At 38.1% G+C, this 24,878-nt stretch overlaps 1 protein-coding gene and 1 pseudogene across 1 annotated transcript in view; one reads left to right on the top strand and one right to left on the bottom strand.

Moving 5' to 3' along the window:
* The window catches only part of NXPH2 (neurexophilin 2), a 119,105-nt gene that overhangs the window by 59,224 nt on the left and 35,003 nt on the right, over positions 1-24,878 (top strand). The gene's annotated exons all lie outside the window — the stretch shown is intronic.
* LOC143676780 (ribosomal protein uL30-like pseudogene) overlaps positions 7,420-24,878 on the bottom strand; it is a 35,535-nt pseudogene continuing 18,076 nt past the window's right edge.

The following is a 24,878-nucleotide window of genomic DNA, read 5'->3' as shown; positions in this document are numbered from 1 at the left end:
ACTTCGCGTTGGTAGTTAGAGGAGACTTTTCCAAGGAGGTTATGTTAAAGGCAAGACCCAAAGAATGATGATAAAAAGAAGGGAGAAGACTAATTCCAGGGAGAAAGAAGAGCATATATGAAGACCCTGAGGGGGTTCTCCAGTTATCTATAGCTGCGTAACAAGTTGTCCCAAAATTAGTGGCATAAAATAGCAACCAATTTATTGTGATCATGGGTCAGGAATTTGAACAGGGTTCAACAGAGATAGTGTTTTAGTCTCCTAGCTGCTAAAACAAATACCATACAATTATCTTAAAAGGTGGAAATTCATTGGCTCACAGTTTTGAGGCTAAGAGCAGTCCAAAATTGAGGTATCAGCAAGGCAAGGCTTTCTCCCAGAAGATTGTGGCATTATGGGGCTGGCTGCCAGTGATTCTGGGTTCTTGGCGTTTCTGTCACATGCTAGTGCACCTGGCAGCATCTTCTCTTTTCTTTTTCTGGGTTCTTTTGACTTCCGACTTCTGACTGCTCCCGGTGGCTTCTCTCTCCATATGCTTTCACTCTGCTTATAAAGAACTTCGGTAATTTGGATTAAAGTCCAGCCTGATTCAGTTGGGCCACAGATAACTGAAGTCACGTCTTGAAGAGATCTGTTTACAACGGGTCCACACCAAGCAGAATGCAGACCAAGACCCAGAATATGTCCAAACTGGGCATGCACTTTAATCTTCCTCAGATGGCTTATGACTGTCCCCGCAATGTCTGGGGCCCCAGCTGGGAAGACTCAAACATCTGGAAGTAACTTGGATGGCTAGGAAATAAAATCATCAAGAGTCTTCTTCGCTCATAAGACCAAAGCTGGGCTTGACTGGATGGGGCTGTCGATCCAATCATCTGCACACATCTGTCTCCATGGCTTGTGTTTCCTCAAAGTATGGAGCCTCAGGGCAGTCCAGGTTCTTATATAACAGCTAAGAATATCGAGTGCTAACAACGGGTACTGCATAGACTTTTACAACCTGATCTTAGAAGTCATGTAATATCACTTCTAATATACTTTATTGGCCACAGCAGACACAAACCCGCCCATATTTAAAGGGGTATGACATAGACCTCCAAATCTTCATGAGAGGAATGGCAACCTATGTACAGGTATGTTTCTAAACTACTGCATGTTTGAGGAAGCTTGGAAGTTTGAGGAGCTGAGACGTGAGTGCATCTCAGTATGCAAGGCATTTCATGGGAAGAAATATCAAGAGGCAGGCAGAGATAGAATATTTGAGAACATTTTAGGCCATAGCAAGGTATTCAGAATTTGTTCTGAGCACAACAGGAAGATTTTAGAAGATTAATCAGGAGAGTAACATTTTGATTTATATTTTAAAGAGATTACTAGAGCTGCTGTGGGGAAGGGAGCCAAAGGAAAGCAGAGTGACTGATTATGAGGCCAGCTGAGCAGTCTGGGTGGACAAAGCTGTTGGCATAGATGAAATTGAGGCAATGAAGATAGAGCACTATGGATGAGCACAAAATAAGTTTTTAAGGTAAAATTGGCGAGACTTGGTGAAAAGCTGAATGTGAATATGGGAAGAGCTAAAGGTATCAAAATATTAAGGATGACTGCCAAGTTGCTGTCCTGGGAAACTAGTAGTGCTCTTTACCAGGATAGGAAAAACTGGGGAATTGAATATTTCAACCCCATTTGAAGGTGGATTCCAAGTACCCAAGTAGGTACTGAACTTCTTATATCTAGAAAAGAATAGAACTATAAGAGAAATTCAATATCAAACTCATTTTGTAAAAGAAGGAAAAACACATATTCTTTTTAAGAACAATAGGTATAACCTGTTCTCTAATTAAATAATTGGCCAAACATGAGGTTAATTCTGAATCCCTCTGTAGAAGAATGGACACATACATAGTACTCTGTGTCTTTCTGTAGCAGATAATCTTGTCTAATAAATGGGCCACTGCATGTAAGAAAAAGTAGAAAGAAAGTTCTATTTAACTGTAGAAGATTAATTATATCCACAGGTTACCTCAATAACTACCAGAAAGTAACTTAAACCTTTAGTAAAACTTTGACTGTGTTTTCATGGTTCTAGACTTTTGGACTGAAAAATGAAAACAAAAGTCATTGAAATACTTATTAAAACTTTGTCCAGATTTTTTTTTTACTGATTTTTCCCCATTTTAATTTATAATTTTTCTTTATTATGCAGAGCTTGATGTCTAGACATTGGCAGACATAGCAGAGAATCAAGTTCCGTACAGGAACTTTTAATTTATGCTTTGTGTTTAAAGCATTCTTTGTCCATTAAGGAAGAATGCGTTTCAGCCTTTTCATTTCCAGTAGATTAAGCATTCTCTTAGAGAACATATTAACAGCTAACATTTGTTGATATCTTTCTCTATATCAGGTGCTATGCGAAATAATTTAAGTGCCTTTTCTTCTAAATATGAACACCCCTGTAAGATATGTCCAATTTTTGTATCCAAAAGGTGGAAAATTCAGTTTTAGAGAGGTAAGAAATTTGCTGAAGTTCACATACCCAGAAAATGGGGGAGCCAAGACCAGAACCCAGGCAACTGACTATAGATCCTGGAGCTCTCAACTCCTGTGTGAACTGAGTTGTGTACCCTAATTTATACACAGTCTTGGTCTGTATTCACATTCCTGTAGATGTGAACCCATTGTAAAAAGGATCTCTTGAAGATGCTGTTTTGGTTACAGCATGGTCCAGTGGAATGAGGTTGAATCTTATTCTGGATCACTGGAGTCCTTGATGAGGAGAAGAAATTTGGACAGAGAGAATGAATGCCACAGAGTGGGGCCTAAAGATAGAAATCAGCAGGAAGCTGGAAGACAGAGTGGAGGACATTGCCATGTGACAGGAAAGCCAAGGAGTCCAAGGATTGTTGGCCAGCCAGAACTCTGGGAGGAGCTGCTAAGTGTGGAGGAAGCAAGTTTTCTAGCCTCTGAAACCTTGAGCAAATGAATTCCAGTTGTTTAAGCCAAACCAGTATGTGTTATTTGTCACAGCTGCTGAGAAAACTAAGACAGTTTTTAGCCATCACAACTACTACGGTATGTTTCTACCCACTTATCCTTTCTTGGTAAATCTGCAAAGTTTGTCTTCTGGAAACCTTGGCAGGTTACACAAAAATTGGGAGTAAATAGAGTGGACAGAAATTTATTCAGATCAAATAATATGAAAACATGTCTCTCATATACTCAACCAATAAAATTTTATCTTTGGTGTTATATTGGAGATTTTGTATATTTTTCTTTTATATTTTTTCAAGTAGAGACAAGTTAAGCAATTTAATTCACTTGAATTGAATATGTTTAATCTCCAGAAAGCCTAAGGAAAGCATAGCAGCATAATAGTAGTCCAATTTAGTGACACAATTTCTATATCTTGGTTAATAATCTAGGGGGAAATATACCAACATTAAGTTAATTAAACTCTAAGCGAGCCATACCTCGAGAGATGTTATGAATAGTGCTGAAGAGGAAAAAGTCAATATGCAAAAACTTGGAACATGAAGATAGAATCAGAAAATTGCAGCACAGATGAAACAAATGCATACATCCATGAAAGGAGAATATAAATGGAGATAATGTGAATGACAGTAAACACTAGAAGCAGGCATGCTGGAACAATGATAATACTTATTACTGTGCATTTGGAAATTCTTTACACACAGTAAATGAGTTTTTTAGGCAGGAAAATAAAAAACCACAGAGAGGCTGTCAGAAAAAGCCACTGATCATTGAAGCTGCAAAATACAATTCATTGTCAATAGGCTATTTTGAAACACAAAGAACAACTATGTACGTAGTTTGGTGGGACAAATATAGGATAAACACAAGAATAAAAGACAGTGTATCTACAATGCCAAGTCTTATGTAATCCAGGACTATAATGACCTTTTGCTCCAATCTAGAATTAAAATTATCGCTGAAAAAGTTTGTTTTCTGAACTATACTTAAAAGAGAGTCATGATTTCAGCATATATTATTGAATTGTTTGCATATAAGTCAAGCATTTGTGGGGCAAAACACCCCATCCTTAAGAAATCATAACTTTGAAGATTCATCTTCTTTCCCCACCCTCACCTAAGGACCTCATATCTATCCCAGACTGTGACATAGTCAAATGGAACATAAGAGAAAAAGTGGGTCCAGAGGATGGGTGAATATGTAGTTCTTCTTATCTGTGTTGAGGTGCTTATCCATGATTTCTTATCTATGTTGAATGGTGTCCATTCAACACAAAGCATCAAATGAAAATTTTAAAAATCAGCCACTTAGTAAAAATTTTTTGTGCATTATTTCAAACGTCTGCACATTAAAAGCTTGCAGAGGGTTAAAATGGTAAGATGAAAAAGTCCAATAATTAGCTGGCTTCTCAATTATTTTGCTGTGAAATAAACAGAATTCGTGTTTTTATTTCAGACTATATTTTTAAAGCAAATATAAATTATATATTTTAATAATTGTTTTTATTAGAGAAGTTGTAGGTTTATTCATGCAGAGAACACAGAGCTACCATGCTTATTAACACTTGCATTAGTGTAGTACCTTTCTTACAATAGATGATAGAATATTATTATAATAGTACTATTAACTGTAGACAATAGTTTACATTAGAGTTCCCTATTTGTGCTGTGCTGTCCTTTTTTTTTATGCTAGTGACATATATGCCACCTAAGATTTCCCCTTTTAATCACATTCACCTTCACATACAGTATTAACTGTACAAAAATTTTACTTTTAAACAAGTGACATACTCAAACATTTTAAAAAGCCATTGAGCAAAACCTGTAGAACCAGGGAACCAATTATGTCACCAGGAGACTAGAGGCTTAGAGCAAAGAGGAAAGGTTCCCCCAGCACCTTTTCTAGTCAGTCTCCTTATAGGCCATGTGGTTCACTCCTGATCCCTAGGTTTTATGTTTTTGTTTTTCCTACAATACCTAGAACATATCATGTATATGCACTGAATATCATGAGTTACTCATATTAGCAAATACTAACCTGCAGATTTTATAATATAGTAGGTGTAGCTTTTCTCAGAAAATAAGAATCCTGTAAGTCTAAACAAAAAGTTTAGAGAATGATATATCATGGCACACCAAACATCAGTACACACTTTTTATAACTTCTTATCAATTCTACGTTTGAAAACTTATTTTGTTTTCTCTTTCTAACCTGTGAGGTAGACTGGCTAGATGTTATTAGTATTTTATAGGCAAGCTAGAAACACTATTCCCATATTTACTACAAGACAGACCTGGGACATAAACCCTTGGCTTCCATCCCTCAAAACTGCTTCTTTTCATGTCTTTGTGATACATCATTTTGAGATCATCTGACTTCTTAACGCTTTACAGAATAAGGAACATCTACAACAATTCTATTCTTGGCAGGTTAACTCTTGAGCCAATCAACCTAATGAACTACCTCATAACTTGGCACACTTTAAGGCATTTTCTCCCTCTAACTCACTTTCACAGCTATGTTTGAGGGCCTCGTGAGCCAAAGTTACAAACAGAGCTGATCTTAAGTGACCAGAGAACACAATGGTTATGCATGCTTTCAAGTCTTCATCTGGACCTGGTAGATTTTACTAACTGCTTAGATGGGAAGTTAAGGCCATCGAGTGATAGCAGCAAAGGGAAGGTCTTTCTAAGGGTGGACACAAGAAGGATCAAACCCTTTTTCAGTTGTAATGTCCCCAGGAACCCTATAGCTGGTTTACAACATCATATCAGTGCAGCAGAGGCAATATGCCTGGGGTCCAAAATATTCAAGGAAAGAGTGAAAGCACAAAAGAGTCCATCTAACTTGCTTGCCTGGGACTTAAAAGGCTGAGTAGTGCAAATTCTGTTCACTACTTAGGGATCTAGGTAATGTAAAGAGAGCTGACTATCAAGGAAAGAAGACTATTTCATCCTGAAGCCCGGGGGAAACAAGTGGTCAGCATTTCTCTGTGTTATAGTTGGTGCAGGAGCCTTAGCATTCCACCTCCGTGTCCTCAGTATGAAACACCAGATGTACACCCAATTGGCTTGAAAGGAAAACACCATCTTTATAGTAGGACAAGGAAGCAGAGACTAGCAAGGGAAGGGCCTGGGTGACCAGCCTGATAGAGCAGGACTTCTTCACCGTAGGTGTATAGTTCCTTGAGGATAAGACCGCAGACACCCTAAAATTCCAAGCAGAACTTTGAGTGCATTTATGTTTTCCTAGGGAAGGGATCCTTCCCTTCTCATAGATCCTCAACAGGGTCTGTTATCCAAGAATTGGTTAAAATTTTAGGAAAGGACTAGTAATTTGCAGGCTAAAAGGAGGCCACCAGATGCACTTTTAGAGCCAGCCCCGTCAGAGCTCTCAGCAAAAGGCTGAAATGTGAACTCACAGCAGAGTTATCTGAGCATTCATTTTTGTGTTCCTCTTACTGCATTTCAAGTTCTTTCCAAAACAAGGCTCTAGGAATGAACCCCTGGGTCCATGTCTGTCCTGGGCTTGGTCCACTGCTGCAGGGTGTCTGGGAGCATTGTATAAATGCTTGGGTATTCACCAACATTATGATAGAAGATATGACAGCAGAATTCCCTTCTCCATGGCAATTATGTGTCCTTGATTGATTTCAGAAGAGGGGGTAGCCATGTGGAATAGCCACTGGAACTTTTCCTCAGAACAAGGCTGTGATATGAGAAGTGCCTGCCATGCATATCATCAACTGTCTTTTGCCTGATCTTTCCCCTCCAATTTGTGAAGATAGAGCAGAAAATAATTTTCTTTGAAGGTACTTGATAACAACTCAGAAAACAAACATAGACCTCCAATGCAATGTACTTTCAGAGACTGCAGGTCTAGGTAAGCTGTCAGATGAGCTGATTGTTACTTTAGCCCCGATAACTAGCTGAGCCCATCATGAGAAATCCCACTTTATTCTTGGTAACGTGACAGGCCACCAAGAGGTAGTGTTTTAGTTTCCTAAAGCAGACAAAATGCAATACACCAGAAATGGACTGGCTTTTATAAAGGGTATTTATTTAGTTACAAATTTATATTTCCTCAGAGGAAAAGCAGCTGGCTTTCCTCTGGATTTCTCTGTCACATGGGAAGACACATGGACATCTGCTGGCCTTTCTCCTGGCTTTGGGGTTCAAATGGCTTTCCCTGGGGTGGTTCCTTTTTGCATCTCCAAACATCTGGATCTGAGTTGCTCTGAGTGCTAAACTGAGGAGTGTTGAGCTGTTGAGCTTTTCCTCTGACCTCTCTCTTTTAAGCCTCCAGCTAATTGAATTCAGTGTCACTCATTGCCGAAGGCACTGTCCTTAGCCATCAGCAGATGTAATCAGCCATAGATGTAGTTCACATGCTGATGATTTAAGTCCACAGCAACACAACAACTGGGCACCATCACCTGGCCAAGTTAACACCTGAACCTAACTTATGGAATGCATTCAAGATCTGGGAGACCCTCTGGAAATGCTTCCCCAGGAAGGCAATTTCATGAATGAGATCTTCCAAGCAGTGACACCAAACCTCTCCAGGTGCTCCTTAATTGTCTGTCAGTGGGATAGCTTATTCTTGACCTTGGTTTGTCTCCCTTTCAGGATGAGTTCCCAGACAGGCTTCAGATTTGGAAACCTCTAGGTCTCTTAAGGTTCCGCTGTACACAGCGTTTTAGGATTGTGGAGGACACTTTCACAGATATGCCACTGAAAATCTTCTTCAGACAGTCTTTCAGTGGTCTTCCCCACCAGTAAACCTATCCCACTGATCCTTTGGATGTGATTCAAAGGCCAAGGAACATTCACCTGGCATTTCCAAGCCAGGAGGTTTCACTTCTAGCTATTCGAGGTATATCCTATCACGTTGCTGCCACTGAGAATCAATTAGGATTGACTCCAGTCACTTAAACCTGCTCTGGTTCCCTTTCCTCTGCTTCTTTTCCAAAAGTGCCTACTTGCCTGGGTGGCTTTGAGGGCCTGATAAGCCTTTCCCTTTTCAGGATATTTTCTAGAACCAAAGGGACCTTTTCCTGGTTCTTCCTCTGCCTTCTTTCCAACACTGCATAAATTATAGTGTAATCATAGTATGCTTTGGCTCTTCTTTTTCCCTGCTCCCATTTCTTAACATGGAAAATAGCAAGGTGCCCATAGCTGTGGAGCATCAGGATAAGGGAGGGCTTGATAATAATAGCAGCAGGACTCAACAGCTGCTGTCATGGGTGCAGCCTTTTTCATTCACAGAGGGATTTTCAGCTATGTATGTCCTATTGTGTTATGAGTGCTTGGTTTTAAAGAGAGCACAGTGCCTAATGCTTGCTGCATGGTAAGCACTCCATTGACATTTGTTAAATAAATAAGTGAAGAGAGGGAGCGAGGGGAATTTTGGAGAGAGAAGGAAGGAAAGAATGAAGGAAGGGAAGGAGGGAGGAAGGAAGGAAAGGAGAATAGTATTCCTCTTCTTGAGCCACTAACAGACTAGTTTGAACAAGAAAACACACATGCAACAATTAAAGCAATGTAGTTTTGCCATTTCACCAAATCACTTTAGCACAGAAGTGGTCCAGTCATGTTTTATGAGATACTCATTGTTTCCTTCCTTCTATGACTGTTTTTCTTAAAGGTAGATAATAACAGTAATCAAAAGGCTAAAAAGTTTGGGGATGAAAAAGACAGGTATCCAACTGTGAACAATGGTCCACTAAGCTCTGCCCTACAGAGGGACATTGGTCATATATGTTTGTAAATATACACACACACACACACACACAATCATGTCCCCGCCCCTTGGATGACAGTGGTTTGGTGAAGTTATATCTGGCATGAGTTCACTACTTGCCATAACCTACTCATCATAACTGTGAACTCTGAAGATATGTCTATGACTGGAAGGAAAATTGAGTCATGCCAAGTGTGAGTCACCATTCCCCGAAATCTCTATCATGCTCTATCTGCCTAAAGTTGTTCCTGATAAAAATATTCGTAATCCTTGAAACAAATGCTTTATGAGTGGTGGTGAAATAATCCTGGATGCCAGAGAGAATAAACACCCAGCCTGTGATAGAGAAGGTACAGAAAGGAAGGACATCTGAGGCCAAAGAAGAGAGGCTTTGGATTTTGTCCAGCTTCAGTCATTCCCCAGGTTCATGACAGAGCAGCTGTGAGTCTTGGAGGAAATGATCTGGCTTCCCTGAATCTCAAGTGCTGCTTCTGAAAAACAGGAATACTGACGCTCAAACTAGCATGGTACTGTGTGAATTTAACTGAGTACCAAAGACCGAGGGTTGGTGGAAGCCCAGTTCCTGGTGGTTTCCCTTGATGATAGAACAACCTAAGGAACTTTTAGATGCTAACCCTGGGAAAGGACAAGTGTCAGTGTTTACATGGAGATGCAGGAGCAGGATATTAATAAAAACCGGGGCTATTCTCTTTAACAACTGCACAACATGAAATGTTCATATTAAAGAAGAGAGGTCTCATGACTTAATCATTGAAAATGAATTAGATTCATGCCAAATGGGGTGACTTTTCATCAAATGGTAGGCATTCTCCTAAGTAAACAATCATTTTTCTGTATTTCTAATCTTCAAAAATTTCTCTTTTTTCATTTGCTCACTTCTAGAGCTAAATCTTTTGTCACTGTTGGTTGTTCCTTTTCAGGGCTCCTTTAAAGATACCTGAATTAAGGCTTTGAGACACAAAAAACACTGTGTTGCTTTGCTTTGACTTAATGTGAAATCTTACAACAAACCTTGAGGTTGTTCTGGGAGAGAAAATTTATCATCTCAAGCATTTCTTATCTCTTCTTGCCCCACTGACAGATATAAAGTCATGTGATGCTAACCTTTTCATCTTTATTCACTCAGAAAACAAGTGGTCAAGGACACAGGAGGCAGTAGTAGATAATAGCTGAGAAAGCACCCAGTGCCATACTCAACTATATTTTACAAATGCTAAGCGGCTGGAGAATCCTCAAGGGATGGTGGAAGAGAACTAATATTTTTGAGCATCTACTAAATTCTAGGCCCTTAATTTAGTTTGTTTTATTCTGACAAGACCAGCCAATATTCCTTGAGCTAAGGATAATGGCTTGGATGCCCATTAGCAAATCCTCCCAGCACCAGCTTTAAATATGACCCAAATGCAGGCACTCGTAGCTAATCTAGGCCCTCTCCACTGCAGTCCAAGTGATCCTTTTCGCACAGGGTGCCTCTGCTCTGCTCACAACAGTTTCCATCACCTTTACCAGTCAGAGGAGATGCTGGCCTGTGTTCCAACCCATGCCTTCCTACACTTGTTGGGTGAGTCTCCACACTGCCTACAAATCCCATCATTGTCTGGTCCACACCACTTCCTTTATCTCAACTCCACTCCTTTCCATCCCTGGTTCCACTCTGACCTCCTTGATGTTCCTTCCCCCGTATTCCCCCTCCTTATCCCCCCCCCCCCCACAAGCTTACCTCTGCGTTAGGACCTTTTCATTTGCTGATTTCTAATCTCTAATTCTAGAAGTTTCTTTTTCCCAAATATCTCCACAGTTTACTCCTTCACTTCCTTCAGGTGTGTGCTCAATTAGGACCTTATCAATAACGCCTTCTTTGACCAGGTATTCCCTAGCCCTCATACTGTTTTATTCTTTCCATCATGTGAGATCCTCTGATGTATATTTCCTTACTGATTTCCTGTCTGCTCCCATAAGTATGTAAATTCCATGAGTGGGGCACTAACGGATAAGATTGAGTTTCTGATAGAAATTAATTTTTTTCCCATGGTGTAAGTGGAGCAGCTGGAATTCAAATCTTGGTCTGGTTGCCTCAGCAGTTCTGTGCTCTCCCTGCTTTATCAAGCAGCTGACTTTGAAGCAAAAATAGCCATGCTCAGTTCATCTCTATTGGTTTCAATTCAATGGAAACAAAATACTCAAAGCTTCTACCTGCTGCATCTCAATCCTGCAAATTTACACGTTTATCCACTTGCAGACAAGGTTACTCAGCCTGGGGAATTTAAGCCTTTCTCAGTTTTGGTTTTCCAGGAGAGGTAAAAAAGGAAAAGAGTAAGACTAAGTGGAGCTAGGGATTTCTTAACTCCCATAGTTTGTATTATCTCTTTAACTATTAAACATACTTTTGTTTTTAATTTTAAACTTTTTTATTTTGAAACATTTTCAAACTTACAGGACAGTTAAAAAAGTAATTTTGTAATTATTTGAAAAATTCCTATACTGGGAATCCAGCAATCCCTAGTCACCAGATACCCAGATCCAGCAATTTTAACATGTTGCCACATTTGCTGTGTCATTCTGTCTGTCTGTCTACCTGATTATCAGTCCATTTTTTGAACATTTGCGTTTAGGTTGTATACATCAATACACCATGCTCCTTGAACACTTAATACTGCAACATACATTTCCTAAGACCACTTAGTTATCAAGTTCAAGAAATTTAATATTGATATAAAGCTTATAGTTTATATTCCAGTTTTTTCATATGTCCCAATAATGTCCTTTTTACCCTCTCTCCTCCTTGTTATATCTAGCCCAAGATCAGTTGTTGCCTTTAACTGTCACTTTCTTTTTAGTTGACTTTGTGTGTATGTGTGTGTGTGTGTGTGTTGAAACATATATACAACATAAAATTTTCCATCCCAACAACTCCTAAACTTACTATTCTGTGGGATTAATTACATTCAGTATGTTGCAGTACCCTCACCACCTTCTATCACTAAAACTTTCCATTACTAAAGCAGAAACACTACACTCCTTTAGCATTAACTTCCTATTCCCCCTGCACCTTGCCCCTGGCAACCTGTACTCTAATTTCTTCCTCTATGAGCTTGCAGATTCTCAAATAGTGTCTTCGTAGTTATCATGGAGCTTAAATTTAATCCTAAATCTGTAACAATATTGTTTGCTTTGATTCCAACTTAATATCAGCAATGTATACAAATTACTTTACTTTAACCTGCCCTCTGACCATAAATGTAGTTCTTGTCATAAATTACATGTTTATATAATATGAGTCCAAAACTACTTATTTCTTATTACATTTTTGCATTTGCCTGTTGGACCCAAAGATCTTTGTTTCTTTAAGCAGTTTTGATCTATTGTCTATTGTCTTTTCCTTTCAGCGTGCAGAACTCTCTTTAGCATTGTTTGTAGGGCTGCTCTAGTAATGACCAACTCTCTTAGCTTTTGTTTATCTTGAAATTCCTTAATCTCTCTCTCATTTTTAAAAGACAGTTTTTCTAGATATAGAATTCTTGGTTAGCATTTTTTTGCAGATCCCACTGCCTTCTTGCCTCCATGATTTCCAATGAAAAATCAGCACTTAATCTTATGGAAACTCTTTTGTGCATGACATGTTGTGTGGCTTTCAGAATTCTCTCTTGTTGCTTTATCTTTGGCATTTAACAATTAGATTATAATTTACCAAGGTATGGGTCTATTTGGATTTATCCTGTTTGGAGTTCCTTGAGTGTCTTAGATATGTATATTCATGTCTTTCGTTAAATTGAGAAGTTTCCAGCCATTATTCCTTTGAATTTTCACTCTGCCAAATTTTTCCTCTTTCTGGGATTTCCACAATGTGTTATATTGGCATGCTTGATGGTGTTCCACAGGTGACTCAGACTCTACTCATTTTATTTCATTTTTTTCATTCTTTCTCTTCAGACTGGATGATTTCAGATGTTTTATCTTCAAGTTCACTGATTCTTTCTTTTACCAGCTTCAATCTGCTGTTGATCTCCTTAGGAGACTTTTTTTATAATTTTTTTTTAAATTCTGAAATATAACATATATATATAAAAAGCAAAAAATTTCCAAGTAAATTTTAACAAGTAGTTATAAAACAGATTTTAAAGTTTGATATAGGTTACAGTTCCATGATTTTCCTTTTTTCTTCTAGCTGCTCCAAGACACTGGAGACCAAAAGCAATATCAATATGATTCAGTAGTCATCCTCATTTGTTAAATCCTATCTCCTCTATTATACTACTCCTTCTCTCTTTTTTCCTTTTTTGTGAAAAATAGCATATACAAAAAAGCAGTAAGTTTCAAACTGCATTGCAACAGTTAGTTGTAGATCAGATTTCAGAGTTTGATAAGGGTTACTATTCCACAATTTTAGCTTTTTATTTCTAGCTACTCTAAGGTACTGGAGAGTAAGAGAAATATCAACATAATGATTCAGCACTCATACTCATTTGTTAAACCCTACCTTCTCTGTATAACTCCACCATCACCTTTGATCTTTTGCCCACTATTTAGGGTATTTGGGCTATGCCCATTCTAACTTTTTCATGTTGGAAAGGGTTGTCAGTATTATGGGGTAGGGGGATGGAACTAGCTGATGCTCTGGATTTGCCTCTCTGCATTTCAGGACTTATCTGGTCCAAGGACTCATCTGGAGGTTTTAGGTTTCTGGAAAGTTACTCTAGTGCATGGAACCATTGTAGAATCTTATATAGTGCCTTGAGTGTTCTTTAGGATTGGCAGGAATGGTTTTGGTTGGGGTTTGGCAAGCTATGATAGGTCTAACTGAAGCTTGCATAAGAGTGACCTCCACCATGCTGGAGACCTGGGTTCGATTCCTGGTGCCTGCCCATACAAAAAAAAAGAATGACTTCCAGAGTAGCCTGTTGACTCTATTTGAACTCTCTCAGCCCCTGATAACCTTATTTGTTACCCTTCTTTTCCCCCTTTTGGTCAGGATGGCGTTGTTGATCCCATGGTGCCAGGGCCAGGCTTATTTCTTGGAGTCATCTCACACACTGCCAGGGAGACTTTCATTCCTGGGTGTCATGTCCCAAGTAGTGGGAAGGGCAATGATTTCATTTGCAGAGTTGGCCTTAGAGAGAGAAAGACCACATCTGAGCAACAAAAGAGTTCCTCCAGTGGTGACTCTTAGGCATACCTATAGGTAGACTAAGTTTCTCTGCTACATACATAAGCTTCGCAAGAGCAAGACTCAAGATCAAGGGCTTGGCCTTTTGGTTTGGGTGTCCCTAATGTTTGACACAGTATCTGGGGTTTCCCCAGTGGTAAAGTTTAATATTTCCATACTCTTTCTTCCATCCCTCAAGAGACTTTGCTAATACTTTTTGATTATTTGCTTAATATATTCTGGAATGTATCCAGGCATTATATTAAGTGATACAGGATTAAAGGCTCCCAATCTTATTCTGGGCTTCTTCCTAAGGAACTTTTCAATTTCTGTTACTGTGGTCCTTAGCTCTGGTACCGTCTCATAACGTCTATCTCAATTGATATTCTCTTTGAGTTCATCAGTTGTCTTGATTTCCTTTAGTTCTTTGTCCATGTTTTCCTTTAGCACTTTGAGCATATGTAGGACCATTTTTAAAAAGTCTTTGTCTTTATTTATGGTTTCTAATGCTTTAATCTTCTCTTTTACCTGGGCCCTTATTTCCTGTGTTTTGTTTTTTGTGTTTTTTCTATGTTTGGTAATCTTTTGTTGAAACCTGGATATTGTGATATTTTAATTTTTTTATTGCTGAAATTTAGACTTGGAAATATCTGTCCCTTCAGCTTGTATTAGCTAGTGTTATGACAGAGCTTCCCTAGAATTCCAGGAACTAGCAGAATGAAAAAGGGGAGAAAAAAGAAACAGTTTTCCCAGTCTCGGTACATTGACCCATCTGAGTATGCACCTTCAGGGCTTATCCATACATACAGTGAGTTTAAAGGATAGCTCCAGGCCAAAGCTGGGGGGTTGGGGGGGTGCACCCTGGTCCTTTCTGCAGATGTCTTGTGTTGAGCATGCACAGCCTTCCCCTCCTGGAAACTTTAAATTTCCAATACAAAAGTACTTACTCTTGCCCTGAATGCATCATTCTACTACTTCACATCTAAATACTTTTTTGACTTCAGACACTGTTAAATAGTACCTTCTGTGCCCTATGTTTGTCTCTTGTAAATTTCTGATTATTATTAATGCCTAGCAATTGCATGCCTATCAATATGCCAGTCATTGTTTGAAATACTTTATATATGTATACATACATTATATGTATACATATTCACAACAACCCTACAAATAGGCATATTTGTCTGCATTTCAGAGATAAAGAAATAGAAGCTCTGAGAGCCCAGGATTCCATGACTAGAGATTGGGTGAGCAGGGACCAGAACCGCGTCTGTCTTGCCTCAGTGCCCAGTTCCTATGATCCTCCCACTGTGCCATGCATCAGTCATTTGCTCTGATAGTCCTAGCTCCTTTCTCTTTATAGCTACAGTGTCTCAATGAGGGTCACAGATTTTGCAGTTACATAAATAGCATTAATTGCCTGTGAAAAAGAAAATGACTGAGAATTACATCTTCTCACAATCAGTCTTTGGGTCAGTTGGCGTGTGTTCTTGACCACGTGGCCTTGCCCCGCACCGCACACTCAAAGCTGCCTAAGATACATCTTGGACACTGTAATGATTGCAGATCTGTGAAGAGAGCTGTCCGTAATCACTCATAGTTCTGGTCTGCTTTCGAAGGACTATATAGATGTACTTATTTTTTATTACTGAGGATTTTGTTTTATGTAGGAAGATGGGAGTCTCTTGCGCTCATTGCTTGTGCTTACCATACCATCAGTTTGCTTTGAATTGTCCTTCCAATGGTGGTGATTGACCACTGTTAATCCAGCCATGCTGCTTTTTCTGTTTGTTTATATTTTTTATTAAACCTTCCCCCAAATTCAAGATTTCATTTTCCTACTAGGCTGAGTGATTTGAAAGCTCATATGGAAAAATAAATGCAAGAACTCCTAAGAATATGTGAGGTAAAAAGAATAATCAGGTGGGACATGTAGTACCAGTTATTGGAATTTACTTTAAAGCTAATGTAATTTTAAAAAATGGTGTTTGCACAAGAAAAAGCAAATAGACCAGCAGCAGAATAGAGTCAAATTCAGAAACATATGTAAGTAGTTGTGGGAACTTACTATATGATAATGGGAGAGTTTCCATTCCATGCGGTATAGTGAGCTTATTTAATAAATAATACTGCATTGGCATTATTTGACTCCTAAAAAAAAGATTTGAATTTTAATAATATAAGTAATCAAAGTTTTTAATGGGTAAAGTAGCAGTATGCATCTATACATTAGATATTTTCACTTGTTACAATGCAAATTAGCTTTATAACTTAAAAATTATAGACATTATTTTAAAAGTAATATTTACATATTATACCTTATATGTTGCAAATTACAAACATCCAGATAATTTCTAAGCCTTTAAAATAAATTTTGAAATGTTCCTTCCTATCCCTAGTACCTCAGTTATGAGTTTCTTTTCCATGATAGTTTTGTTTGCATTTACATTTACACATGCGCATAGACAAATATAGACTTTTTTTTTTTACCTTAGTGGGGATGGTACTATATTACTTTGCGAATTCTAATTTTCTACATTAAACAATAATTGTACACTGTTTTCCACAGAAGTATAGATATATCTTATTCTTTCCATAAGCTACACACTTCAATTTAAGTAATGCTTTATTGATAAGGGAGGTCTTTAACATATTTTTTTAAATCCAAATCATGCAGAAGAGTCAACAAAGAAAAATCAATCTGATTCCTACTACATCTCTAATTCTCATCCCCAGGGGTAAACATATAAAGTTTCTGTGTTGTCATTCTTTTGAGGTTACCACTACAACTTAAATTGTATTTCTTCTCCTCCTTCTCTTCTCCTCCTCCCCCTACCTCTTTTCCTTCTCCTTTTTACTTTGTTTCAACTTTAGAGAGTAGCTATTGACTTCCTGTTGGGGAAAGTATATAATCCAATGAGTTTTTAATATATCTCCCATTTCCTATACCTCCCTTCACCTGCTGCTCTGTTGTATGACAGTAATTATGCATTCCATGTTTAGTCAATGGGTTAATTCAAAGCTTTTAAACCAAATTTAAAAAGCATAATGGAATTATGCTCGTATAAATATTTAAATCAGAACCAAGTTATGCTCTTAGATTGATAGAATAGAAATATAATGTTAAAACAGTAAATTCCTGCCAATCAAAGGACAGTGCCTCAAACATGAAGGTCTGATAGTTTCTCTTTTCATTTCTTTTGTGATTTCTTCTCTTTTAAGTCATACATAGTTGCTCTCCTTGTGTCTTAAGTTGTATTCGTTTTCACATTTCTTTTTTGTGTGTTCTGTTCGAGAATCTTACTGAGTAATGTTTTGAACAACTTGTGGGGGTAATGAACTTTCTGAGGACTTATATAACTGAAAATATTACATAAATTAATAGTTTGACTGAAGGTGGAATTACAGATTCATATTCACTACCCCCAGCAAAAAAAATTTTTAAGTCTTTGTTTTCTCCTTTGAATTTTAGTGAACAGCATTGCTGATGGAAAATCAGCCTTCAGTCAGAGTATCCCTTCTTTATAGATGATCCCCCCCAACTCATGCAAATTTTTAGACCTGTCTTTCTAGAAATTTCAGTGGGGAGTGATAAGTATGGGTCTTTTTCCATTGGTACCCCTTAGCCTCAGTGAAACCTTCCAGAAGAAGGATATTAGTTTTTTTCAGCCTGGGATATGTTTATATTACCATATAAGATAGAGTAATATTTATAAGCATAAACATATGTAATGTAATATATTATATACTTTGTTTATTATATTCTCCCTTCTATCTATTCTCTTCTCTTGAAACTTCTTTCAATCAATTATTGAGCCTCCTGTATCCATCTTCCATATTTTAAAGTTTTTTTCTCATGTTCCTGCTGTCTTCTTTGTGAATCTGTGGGGAAGAGGAGGGCAGAATTTCCTTGCTTGAGCTTCTAAATCAATCCCTAGTTTCTTACTCTATTGTAATATTGTGATGCTCTTTTAAAGTTTTAATTTCCACATTCATATTTTAATTTCTCACATTTTTTCTTGGTTTGTTTCATGGGTGCAAAAGCCCCTCTGATTTTTCTAAAAAGAATATTTTTATTTTTTTAAGTTTTTCTCCCCCATCAGTTTCCTCGTATGTCTGTTGATCTTCTGCTGCCTGCTTGCATTTGTGGATGATATTATTTGCCTCAAGTTGCCATGCCATCACTATTTTTCAAAAGTTGTTCAGATGATTCTAAAATGGGTATAATCCCAGGAGTGCCGCTGCTGGGTCTTAGGTAGGTGTATGATCATATCCATTCTTCTCCTTATCTTTTTCATCTAATAATATATCCTGTGCATTTTTCTATACTTTGTAATGTACCTTTTATCAGTATACAAAAGCTCCCTCATCCTTTTTTATAGCTTCATACTATCCTACTGTCTGAGTGTACCATAGTTATTTAACTTTGTCCCCATTGAACAACAAGTAGTTTCAAATATTTGGACAAGGAATTCTTCCCTATAATGTTTCAGTGAATAACCTTGTCCATCTGTCATTGTGCATGTCCAGTTATACCCTCTAAAATAAATTCCCAGAAGGATTGCTGGCTCAAAAAATAAACACCTTTTTAATTTTGATAAATATTGACAAATTGTCCTTTAATTTTAAACATGAGGAAACAGACCCAGAAAAGTGTAGAGACTTGATAGTTACATAACAAGTTTATAGCAATATAAGGATCAAAGCCATCATTTTGTGACATTCATTTAGTATTTCTTCCACAGTGTAATGCTCCATGAGCAAGGACTATACCTGTATCAGTAAATTTAGAGCTGCTATCATAAGGAGCTATTCAAAATAACATGAATTGGTGTCTGAAAAAGGACTGAATACCTACTCACCTCCCACCCCATGGTTCATTGAAATATTTAAAAAGATATACATATGTAAAACAATGCAATAATACTATTGTTATGAAAGAAACAAAAAATAGAATTTGCAGTAGGCCAGAGAGTTTAGGGAAATTTTGAAGAGAGAAGGTAAGCTAGGAAAAAAATATGGCCAGAAATATCAGAGATCAAAGCCATTGTTCTTAAGATAGCTTCCAAAGAAACTTAAGTAAAAAGTTAGTAAAGACAAAGGCAGGAGTCAATCATCAGGCAAACACCAATATATTTAAATTAAAAATAAGTTTAGGGTGGGCCACAGTAGCTCAGCAAGCAGAGTTCTCGCCTGCCATGCTGGAGACCCAGGTTCGATTCCCGGTGCCTGCCCATGCAAAAATAATAATAATAAGTTTAATGATTGCTGAATCATTATATTGATATTTATTTCAGTCTCCAGTGTCTTGGGGCAGCTAGAAGGGAAAACCCAAAACTGTGGAATCGTAACCCATACCAAACTATGAAATCTTTTCTACAACTAACTGTTGTGGTGTGCTTTAAAAATTATTACTTTTTTGTATAGATGTTATTTTCCACAACAAAAAATACACAAACAAAATACACAGTTAAACATTGTATTATCCATAAAAACAATGGAAGAAATTTAGAACAAACAATCTAGCTACTTCCTTAGCCCTCAGCTGTGACACAGAGGTTTCATCGCTGGTATGGAAGGTTTTCACCCTCAGGATAACCTTCAGGTACTGTTCTCTAATGAGCAGGTGGCTGATGAGACTAAAGAGAGGTGCTAGGGAATGTACTGGACCAAGAGGCAACAGGAATGGAGCTTTGGGTAACTACTTGAGAACATGAAGAAAAATATAAAGGAAAGGCAGCTCTATCCAGGAGTAAAAACCGGAAATCACTCTACCACCATGTTTTAGTTTCCTCATTGCTAGTAAATACCATGTAATGGGTTGGCTTAAACAATGGGAGTTTATTGGCTCATGGTTTTGAGGCTAGGAGTAGTGCAAATCAAGACATCGTCAAGGCGATGCTTTATTCCTGAAGACTGGCATTCTGGTACTAACTGATGGTGATCTCTTGTTGTGGGCTTCTCTGTCACATGTCAATGCACATGGCGATCTCCCCTGGCCTCTCCCCCGTCTTCCGGGTACCATTGGCTTCAGCTTTTTAGCTTTCTCTCTATCTGTCCGAATTTCGTTCTGTTTATAAAGGACTCCAGTAATAGGATTATGACCCATCCTGATTGAGTTGGACTATACTTTAACTGAAGTAACCATATCAAAAGGTCCTACTTACAATAGGCTCAAACACACAAGAATGGGTTAAGTTTAAGAACACGTTTTTCTGGTGTACATAGCTCCAATTCCCCACACACCAGAAAAGGGCCCTCCTTCGTCCATTGTGAGATCCTCAACCTTCTATATGCTCCAAGCCAACATACCTTACTGGGAAACCTGCCTGTCAAAACAACCCTACCAACTGAGACAGATACAGTCAGCCCCCCAATTCAAACCTGCATCATGTTTGTGTTCACTTTGTGATAGTCATCCTGCTATGCACATACTATTCATAAGTTTATATGTCATGTTTTATTCAAAACGTTTTTCTCTTAAGTATTGATGTCTGGACTTACATAAGAGCAATTAAATCCCCAGGGATAGAGCTCAAGCATGTATCATAAAATCAACCCCAAGTAATTCTAACTTGTAGCCAGGATTGAGAATCCTTCCTCTTAACATGACTGAACTTAATGGTTATATGTGTCTAGTATAAAGTAATCTCTATTCTTTTAAAATTCTGTTTAGAGTAAAAAGTCAAATTATAAATCCACTTTAATAAGATCACAGTTTTTGTGCCAAGAAATTTTTCAGCTTTTAGCCAGTTATAATAAATATACAGAGATTCAAGTTAAAAAATGACTGTTGGAATTATTTTCAGCATGTTTGAGTGAGTTTAGGGTTGATGGAACATCAGTGTCTTCATCTTGGATGAATCACCCATATTTTGTTTCAAATTTCACTTCAAGATTTTGCATCTTCTCTTTGTCATTGATGTTCAGGAATTTCACAGTGATGCGTCTAGTCAAGAAATTGTTTTACTCATCCTCCTTAGATTGTTATCTGTTGCTTCACATTATTCATCAGTTCTGGAAAACTCTCAGACATCACCTCTTCAAGTATTCCTTCTCCATTCTTTCTATTCTCTCCTGATACTTTAATTAGATGTGGTAGAACTCTTTTTTTTCTCCATATTTTCAAGTTTTTTCATTCATATTCTCACTTTTTTCTCTCTACCCTGATTAAATTTCTTCAGGTTCATTTTTTCTGTTCACTAATTCTATCTTTAGCTATATCCAAATAGCACTTTTCTTTCCTTCCTTCCTTTCTTCCTTTCTCCTTCTCTCCTTCCCTTCCTCTGCCCCTCATTCCCTCCCTCTTTCTTTTTCCAGTTATATTCTTCATTTTCAGAAGTTTTTTGATTCTTTTAGATGTCTCCACAATTATTACTAACAATACCTTCTTCTTATTATCTTATCTTTGTGATTCCTACATGATTTATTTAAATTGTTCACATACAGCTGTTCGATAGTCTGTATTTGACAATTCCAGTATTTTTAATCCTTGAGGATCAAAACTTTTTCGTTATCATTTTCTGCTGACTCTTACTCATGGTACTTGCCTTCTTTTTGCTTGGTGATCTTTGATTAGAAGCTTTTTGTTTGTTCTTCATTATGCAGATACTGAGGGGACACTTTCTTGAAGGGAGTATTTGCATCTGCTTACATCTACATGAACCAAGGGTTTCCACTAACTTGAAACTATTCAGCCCCTTTTAAGAGGCATATCTCCACACAGGATTCCTAGGCTTAGTGTGTCTCCATTGTTGTTGGCCGGGTGTTCAATATCTGTTTCACTTTCCCACTCTAGGCATATGACCTCAGACAACACTGCCCCGCCTCTCTGTCCTTTGCCAACCACTCCCAATTCAGTACAGCTCAAGGTTTAAGTTTTTGTCAAAAGGCGTGCCTTAATTAGGATCTTGTCTAAACAGGAGGGCCCCTTAGAATATCTCATCCACCATATTGCTGGAATCAGACATCTTTATGAAGTACTTTTAGCAAAGTTCTGGGAAGCCATGAGTGTTTATATCAAAAGCAAAGGAGCAAAAGATGAAAGAACTTATGTTTGGTTAATTGGAATAAATTATCATCAGTCATATCAGTATGGTGAAAATAATTATTTGTCTCTGGTCTCTTTTGTATTAGTCCACCATCTCTTTTCTGTGCCCCTAAATTAATTTGTTTTGCCACAAATTTGTATAAACTTTCATTAAATAGTGTGAGCAAAAAGAGTTAAGAAACCACTAGATGCTTTTAACTCACTTTGCAAGTAAGTTTACTGGTTCTATTGCACATGTGTAATGCTTTCACCAATTTTCTGTGTTTCTCTGAATTAAAGGATTCACATCTATGCTAATGGGCATCAAGAATCTGAAAATGCACCAGTAAACATACACACACACACACACAGACACACACACACACATTCATGCCTTTGGATGTTGCTATATTTTCAGTGAAATTAGATTGTTTCAGTATATGGTCTAATTTCTTTCAAGACTTTGGCTCTTTCACTATTGTGCATAAATCTGTTGAAACAAATTAGATAATTTAATGGGAGGACATAGTGGAGCCCTAAGTAATTCAATTGAATTAACAGTACTTCACAGTTCTTCAGTACCTCACCCCTTGTTTTTTATTAGACCAGTAGCAGAAAAGTGTATTTTCTCCAGTATGTGGGGATGTGAACACAGCCTGCTGTGTGACCCTGTGTGTAGAAGAGACCAGCATTCTCTCTTTGTACATCATATTCAAAAAGATTTCAAGGTTCTTCCTAAGATGCTGAGAATAGGGGAGTTTTATATTTATCTGTGAAGAGTTAGCCCATTTCTAGGAATTCCACTTACAATGATCAGGTCAATGAAAGTATTGGCAATCTGCCCAGCATCCAGTAGGGCACTACTTAAGTATTTGTTGAATGAATGAATGGCTCTTATAAAATAAAGAGCCAGTAATGTGAAAATACATGATTTGGTGGTGAGATTTGTTCTTTCATTTAAAGTTGTGCATTTCTCCCCACCCCATGCACACAACAGGAGAGAGAAACCAAGATAGAAAATCAATTTTATTTATTTCAGTATGAATTCTGAGATCAGAAATAACCAATACATATAGTGCAAAAGAATTATTGCATTAGCACATACTTTTAAGCTTCTATTCTGTGATAAATTTATAACCCAAAGAAAAAGAAAGAAGCCCTTCTTGCTGATTTTCCTGGCTAGTTTTGTTCCACAAACTGTAGTTTCTTTCTTTCTTTTTAATTACATAATTTGAAAGTGGTGCACTGATTAGGAATGTGCCAATAGAAACTGAAATTTATCTTGTGAGGAGATAAAAAATCAGTATCAAGAGGATTGTCCGGTAATTCACACAGAAAACAGAAAGGTTCGATAAGAAACACATTGGATTCCCCTGACAGGCCCATTGTGACTGTGTGTGAAACAAGAGGCGGGGAAGGATCCTCTGTGCCCACTGCTCCTGTCACAGTCCTATTGTCTGAGCCCACGCCCTCATTATAGAACATGGATCTGGAGAGCATTTCTCTTGAGATCCTGGGAGAATGGAGATTTTGCTTGCACCAATTTTGCAATTATTTTTAAAAAGCTTCCTCCAGTCAACTTTAAGTGCCATTAAAGCAAGTCTTCAGAGAGGGTCTATATTTTTCGTGCTCTCCTTTCTTGTTTGCTCTGTTTTCCTCATTGCAATCAGGAGATGAATACTGAGAACACTGGATAACTCAGCACCATGCGGCAATGCTATGAGTGCAGTTCTCATGCCTTTATTTTGTTTCTCTTCTTTTGGAAACATCTGAAGATGGCAGGGTTGGGTTGGGGGATCTGTCTTGGGAAAAAGTTATTTGCAGTGTTCCTCTTTAGGCCATTTGGGTCAGCAACAAAGCTGAGAAAATCAGCATGCTCTTCTGTAACTTTTTGCTGCTTAGATTGAGGTAGGTCAGACCCTTTAATCAAAAGGGAAGCCAGTAAGTGCCCAGCCACAGCTTCAAATAAAAGGACCCCCCTTGCAGCAGGGAAACTGAATCTGAATGATCTCCCAAACCAGTTTTCACCCAGCCTGTAAGCCCCTTAAGAATTAAGCTGGGTTGGGGTTTGGGGCGGGGGGTGTTTATTTGCAGTCAAACTATTTAAGGCCTGGCAGCATTGGATAATTTATTTTTTAAATGTGTTTCTTTTAGAGTATTTTAACAGCCAACATGTAAAAATGGCCTCAAGATAATCACTGATGGTAGCCATAGCTGAGAGAAGGAAGATAACTGAGGGAATTTATCACAGAATATTTACTAGGACAGTCTCTGGTCATTCCTTTTCTCAATAATATTTATTAAATACCTGCTGTGTGCTAGGTAGGCCATGCAGGATATACACAGCCATGTAAGATGCTGGCCTGGACCTCATGGAATTTTCCATTCATGAATGTAAATAAGAGCTGAGCCCGAGTATACACAGTGCAATGGAGCTGGTGGTCAGTAGTACAGAGTAGTCCATGCATGATGGAACAGTGAAGTAACTCCCCAAAAGATAGAGAAAAGGAAAAAATCTTTCCTGGCTGGTAGTTGTACTAGGAAGATGCATTTAGATGCTCACAATGGCTGAGCTCCGTCTGGGGATACATCAAAGAGAGTGCGCTGCTGCAGAGTTTGAGGAAAGCAAAACGGCACTCAGGACATCTGAATGTCTCGAGGTGAAAGATGATGTTATAGTGCAAATTATCCTGTGTGCTGTTTAGCGTAAAACTGTGAACTGACAGAAGGCAGACAGGCTGGAGAAGAGGGGCCTCCAAAGTCGGACTCTGGCAGTGCCCGTTGGCCTCACGCTATGAGCAGTTCAGACCCGGAGGGAAATTAGAACCTCCGTCTTGATTCATGGAGCCAACAACTTGTTTTGATTCCACACTCACTGAATGTTCTGATTCTAAATTAGTTTCCAGTTGAAGTCTGTCCGTCCAAAGAGACTGTTCTACTCATGTAACAGACAAA

This window comes from Tamandua tetradactyla, chromosome 3 (genome assembly GCF_023851605.1).
Source record: "Tamandua tetradactyla isolate mTamTet1 chromosome 3, mTamTet1.pri, whole genome shotgun sequence".
Classification (NCBI taxonomy): Eukaryota; Metazoa; Chordata; class Mammalia; order Pilosa; family Myrmecophagidae; genus Tamandua; species Tamandua tetradactyla.
This window is presented reverse-complemented; position numbering and strand designations above follow the sequence as displayed.